General features: G+C 30.6%; 1 protein-coding gene across 3 annotated transcripts in view; it reads right to left on the reverse strand.

Moving 5' to 3' along the window:
• The window catches only part of LOC129801692 (proton-coupled amino acid transporter-like protein pathetic), a 124682-nt gene that overhangs the window by 30707 nt on the left and 87372 nt on the right, over positions 1 to 6603 (reverse strand). Inside the window, exons 1-2 of one of the 3 annotated variants that reach the window (XM_055846972.1) lie at positions 2802 to 2942; positions 2706 to 2737 (exon numbers count right to left, since the gene is read on the reverse strand). The exons of 1 other annotated variant lie outside the window; for it this stretch is intronic. The gene's annotated coding sequence lies outside the window, so the exon portion shown is untranslated. Of the gene's footprint in view, positions 1 to 2705; positions 2738 to 2801; positions 2943 to 3158; positions 3535 to 6603 lie in introns of those variants that run through there. One more of the 3 variants, XM_055846971.1, reaches the window with a different exon arrangement.

The raw sequence follows: 6603 nt of genomic DNA on the forward strand, positions 1-6603 counted from the left end.
TTGCGTGAATTCACAAGTGTAATTTAAGCTGCAAGAATGTTGAGAGAGGTACAAAATAATCAATATAAGAGAGCACAAGAGAGAATTCCCCTCTTGGAAGCCAAATATATATAATAACCTCACCGGTCTTTCAATGTATGCGAATTTGTGAAGAAAGCCGGCAAAATGTTGCGTCATGCAATAAAAGCACCATGACCTCTACGGCAAAATCTTGCTTTAGGTCTGGTTTAACCACGTGGTGACCACACTTAGAGAATAGCATCACAAGCCACAGCGACTGTTTTATTTTCTGCATTTTTTTTTATCCTGTTAAAAATTCAAGCTGGAAGAGCGTCATTTTTTATTCCTAACAAACATACCATGTTACTTTAAAATAAACATTAAATTTACTGAATTTATGACGTTGCTTGATGGACCTAGTTGACACCTTCTATCCCGATCTTATCGGAAAGTATAATCCATCAGTCTCAACATCGATTTTTCTCCGAAGTAAGACAGACACGTGATTCCAAAATGCGCTTCCAGAGTGAAAATTTCATTCACATTCTTGCCTACATTGCTTCTAAATAGGGGAAAAGAGAGGAAAACAGAGAGAGAATCTCGTCACGAAAATCGATTTTCATGAGAGAAGGTGTAATTGGAAGAGGCGGAATCACAACTACCTCAAGCTTCAAAAAGGTGATTCATTTTCCTGGTTTTTACCCTGTAATAAATAGGGTTAATAGCACTGAGAAAAAAGAGGTTATCGAAATAAGAAATTGTCTGACCAAATACTCAAGTAAGGTATTATTGGATAATCCTACAAATTCAAATTTGAAATTATGAAAATAAGTGGGACAGATATAAGATTTTTTTAAATTAAAAGTTGATCCAGATTTTGCTTAAGATTTTTTCTTTGAAAAAACTTTCAGTCAATGAATCAAAAGCCAATCCAAAGAAATGTTTTTTTTTAGATTTGCTTTAGATAAATTTTAAAAGTCTCGTATAACAACTCCGGTAAAATGGCAAGTAAATTTATAATGTACAATACGATTCCGGATGTGCCAATATAGACAAATTAAAAAAAAACTTTTGGAAAAATAAGTAAAATTTAAGGGTTAAAATATAATGAGGGTAAGTTATAATTACTACCACTTTAAAACAGCAACGATACTTTTTCCGATGCACTTCTGACACTGCCCGCCTTTTGCGTAAATTGGCATTCCGGACAAACCGTTACTGTATTATCACACTTGCACATTAAAATTTTAATATGATTCACATTAATTGTCGCTGGTCAGAGTCCAAATGTGCAATTTGTGTGTTTGAAGTTTGAATCATTTTATATTCAAAATTTGATCTATTTGTTGATAAAAAGGTAGACTTGACCCGCAAAATTTGATATAAATTGATTTATAGCATTAATGCGAAAAAAATAATGCGATTTTCTCTTTAATTTTTTAATGTGAAAAATATTTATGCTTTAGGTAAATTTAAACTTATTTTTGCAGGCCAAGTCCACTTCTTTATCAATAAATAGAAAAACCCCAAATATTAAGTGACTCAAAGACACAAATAACATATTTGGACGCTCACAAGCTACAATTAATGTGAATCACATTAAAATTTTAATGTGCAAGTGTGATAACGCCGTTATACACAGAGACTTTCTTTCAATCCACACACTATTTTCTAACTTTAAGGAACCCACAATTACTTAAATTTCATCTAAAAACTTTCACTATGAAATGAAAACAATTTTTTTTATAGGAATTGGCTTATCTATGCAACATTTTGGCATTCAAGGAAAGAAGTGTGCGAAAGAATGGAATATACATACGCTAAATATTTGAGAAAGACAGGGACGGAATTTCAATTTCATGAAATTTTTCTGATCTAAAGTGTATGCTGGAGGCTTAAAGATCGATTTAGATTTACAATCTTTGAAATTTTAAGTATTTTATAAACAATAATATGTGTCAATTTATTTATTATTCTATCATATTTTTTAAAGATTTCATTCTCTCTACTATTAGTTTAAATTTGATAAAGATAATAAAAATCTCATTAGTGTGACAAGGCTGCATAAAAATGTGGCAAGAGTATCATCAGTGTTTGTTCTACATATTTCAGCGCAATAGTTAAATGTCGTAATCAACAAAAGTACTACGGGTTTATCTTTTTCCTCCGTTACTTTTTTTGTTTTCTCTATCTTTTTACATATTATAGTAAAATTTCTACTACTTTTAAGTACATCATTTTAACATAGTCACGAGCTAATCACGCTTAGTCCATTAAAAAAAGCGTCTCCAAAATTTCGTAAATGTCAAACTGTAAAAAAACTGATCATAATCAAACAAACATCACACTAGTATATTCATATGAATGTTTATGTTGGTTTTGTGGTTCATTGTGGCAACACGTGTATACAGGAAAAAAGAAATTTCTAACCTTGATCGTTTTGCATCGAATTACATTTATATACCGGGCATGCGCCACAAGTTTAAACCCTTATAATCACATCAGGAAAAAAATCCAATATATTCCGAATAATTGGGAACGGAAAAATGGTCGAGTATACAAATACCTGCAAAGTTTAACTGCCTTATTTTATAGATAAGAGAGAATCATGACGTGGAAAATTTGATTATAAAATTATTGAGTAATCACACTTTTACTCCTATTGACATTGTGAGCTCATGCATTTTGGCTTCTTTGCCACTTACCCGCCCTTTTTGATGCTAACACATAATTACCGCTAAAGAGAACGGACCAGAAAGTACTTAAAATGCTACGAAATTGAAAATTGCACCACAAAATACCTGAATAATCACTCTGTGAGTGTTGATTTACTAAATTACACTCGATAATTTCTGTCTTGAGGCACAAAAAATCACTGGGAATTTTGTGATTCTTAGAGCTTGATTGAAAGGGGCAACACAGACTTTTTCTTACTCAACTGGTATCTATTAGTTTCAGCATGTGAGATTACAAAAGCCACATAAAAAAGGTACGTATATATGTGTGTTTTTGGAAGAAAATGGTAGCCAAAAGTCTCGTAGAAGTCATTCAGAAATTACTTAATGTTCCACGTGGCATGGCAGAAAAATTAGTTTTAAGCATGCTTTTTGAGAAGATTATTTTTGGACCAATAAATTTTCCAACATTTGGATACTCACAATTTTCACGAGATTCCGCCAATTTCCCAGGGGAATTTCTCTAAAATCCTCCTATTAAATTTCACACACACGCACAAGAAGTATCTAAATCACTAAAGTTAATTTTATTTCTATAAAGAAAATTTTCAAAGTAAAAAATCGATGTTCAACCGATTTGATGAGATGGTACAAAAGGGTCAAATTACAAGAAATCAGAATACTTCTATGGCTTTTTCTTCACTTATTTCACTTGAAAATGGTTTCTACTATATTCTTTTGGGAACTTAAAGTCACATTTTTCTCTGAATATGCCACAGAGAATTCTCTTCACTACTCCAAGTTGGTTTTCACACTGAACCAAACTCTTACAATACTACACATTATATGGTTCTGCTTCACCATATGGTTTTTCGAGAGTAGAGTATGATTCGAAAGAGAGAGAAATATCGACTTCTTAGGGTTTCATTCGCAAGTGAAATTTATCAGAATTTCCATTCATGTCTTCCGCGAACATTTGAATTTTGATTGCTAAAAAACATATTTGTTTTTCGATAATCAGAATATAAAATTTGAAAAATTAAAGATACAGCTTACCATATAACAGCAATGTGTTGAATTCCGTCTATTTCATCTATTCTTAATCCTCAATTATGCTCTGGAATTACAGTTATACTTTGCTATTGTGTTTAAATCTAGTCCCAAGGTCCTAGTTTTGTTTAATTTCTTGTAGCGCTGCGATCACTTTTTCTTCAGGCACTTTTTTCCCCTACAAGAGAATTGAAGTAAATTATCTCGGTTAACAAAGTATCAGCGGGGGACAAATTCCGCTTCGGAAGTTCTAAAATATACATAAGTTTCGCAGAAATGGTTTTTTTAACAGCATTCGTCATTATAAGAAAGCCATCCGGAAATAAATTATTCAAATAAAATTAATTATTAAACACTTTTTTTTATCCCTTTAAATACGATTGGGTCACCGGTGACCCCTAGAGAATTTTTCCTGACTACCTAAAGTTATTGGGTGAGATTCTTAACAATCTCACCTACTATAATCTTAGGTCTTATCTTATCTTGCCAAAAGGTGTTTCGCCACTTCTTGATCACGAATATATGGGTGGTTAAGTTACGTTCTCGGCCGGCCAGCCGCTGTTTAAAGCTTAATAACTCCCGAACTAAAAAATATATCGACTTGCGGTTTTCGGTTATCGGAACCAATTTTCCCATGAATATATAACAACTAACTATTTCTTTTATTTATGAAAGTCAATGAAAAACAAAATAAAGTGGATTCATATGCCATAGTAAACTTGATATTAAATATACGTTCTTAATTTTTATATATAAAAACTTTCAATAATGAAAAATCACTACACAATTAAGAAAAAACACAGAACATTGAGAAACGTAAAAAAAAACTAACATTCCTTTTAAACGTAACCGCCTCCTGAATAAAAAAAATATCCCCATCTTAAAAGAAGAGAAGTCTACTGTATTTACTGTCACATTGAATTTGAGTAAGGTGACATTGGGAAGTAGAAATATATTTTTCACAATCTAGGTAATTAATAGCGTTAATAGCTGTTTTACTATATTTTGAATACTAAAATGCAAGCTTTCAGTACATAAAGTTTATAAAATGAATAAAGTTCAAACGATGGGATGTTTTGTTTTGCGATATCAAAGTCAGGCAACAACTAATAGCAACGCTAGCAGAGTTCAGTTTCTGAGTAATAGAGAATTAAGAAAATATCTATCTACTTACAAGATGAAAAAGAATTCAACACCTTTTATTACTTAAATACCCTCAATCAATAGATAAATTATATCTAAGACTATACCAAGGAATATACCATAAACATTTCAGAAACTAATTAAAGATATTTTCGAAAATACAAACACGAATGCAAAATTTTTAAGCAGATTTTCAACGCTTCAGCAAACCTTCAAAATTCTAATTTTTAAGACTTTACGAACTCGCGAAAAAAATTAAAAAATATACTTTATTGACCAAATGAAAATAAATAAGGCTTATTTTCTTTAGAATAAATTTCCTTCTATTTGAACTGAAATAATTGTTGTAAACCTATTTTTATATTATTTTTTACAGCACGTTAAAGTCGAAATTTTACCCTAAAAATTCATTTTTTTTGTAAACACTTGAAAAAAAAAACACTTCAAAAAGTTCCGATTTTATGTTTTTTTAAGGTTTTTTTTTAAGTTTATATAAATTGAATTTCCTTAAGATTTTTTCACACAAGTTAATATTACGAGCTGCCTATTTTGCGCCAATTAGAGAATGCTGCAAAAAGGCGTTCTAGTTTCTTCCCATTAGTTCACTATTTTGTAATTTTTTTTTCCAAAAAATTAATTTAAATACCTACTTCAACCAAGACTTTAACCCATATGGCCTTTATAACCCCTCTCTACACATTAATAATATTACACAATATTATTATATTTAAGCAAATTCCCTACGCTTATTTAGGAAAAACTCTTTAATATGGACATAAATTTCTCTAATGTGTAGAGATCATTATGAACGAGAGGGTCAAAAATTGGAGGTCAGAAAAATATTTTTTTCTGACTTCTTAAGAGTAAAACTTAATTTTAGATGATCGTAGAAAAAACTTGTTTTTTAATTATCGGTGACCGTATCGTCCTTAATGGTGTCTATACACACTAGAAGCAATTTTCGTCAAAAATTGCCTTTTTTTTAAATCTGACGTTGCTACCTACAAGGATAGGTGAAATTTTCTTTAAAAATGCATTTTTTAAAGAAATTTCTCATAGTGTGTAAAGGCTTTAAAAGATTAAATGGCTACAAACATTATACCAAATATTTCATGAAGTCATTTCATTTTTCCTCTTCTTCAAAGGAAATGGCAAAAAATAGTTCATTTTTGGCTCTATTTAGGGAAACGGTAACGCCCCTAACGAAACAAAAACCACAAATTGTTCAAATAAAATCCAAATATTTTATTGTTCAGTCTGTCAATGGAAGTTTTACATTTTTATCATTTGTCTACAGTATTTCTTATCAGTTTTTAGAGTATTTGTTGTGCATTTCTCACACGAGAAATCAATAATATCTCAAATCGGAAGTTCCCATATTGGTGGGAAAATTTCATGAATATTTCAAGAGGAATTAAGGCAAATGTATTGACAATGCTCCGCAATTTGCACTGCTGGTTCTCTTTGAGTAAACAGGAGAGAGACTCGTTAAAATTAACTACAGTGCATCTCTATTGCTAATGCACACATTACTTAAAGCACATTTTGTGCTACCTTTATCATTTCTATAATAATTTTTGTTTAGAAAATAACTAACTTCTAATTAAACTTAAAAACAAGTGTCAGTGAAAAAATTCCTTGATATTATTTTAGAGTAATTAACATTTTATTCTTTTATTTATGGGAAAATTCGTGTTTTTTTTTCATTAGAAATATTATCTACAAGCAAGAGTTT

The sequence above is a fragment of the Phlebotomus papatasi genome, chromosome 2 (genome assembly GCF_024763615.1).
Source record: "Phlebotomus papatasi isolate M1 chromosome 2, Ppap_2.1, whole genome shotgun sequence".
Classification (NCBI taxonomy): Eukaryota; Metazoa; Arthropoda; class Insecta; order Diptera; family Psychodidae; genus Phlebotomus; species Phlebotomus papatasi.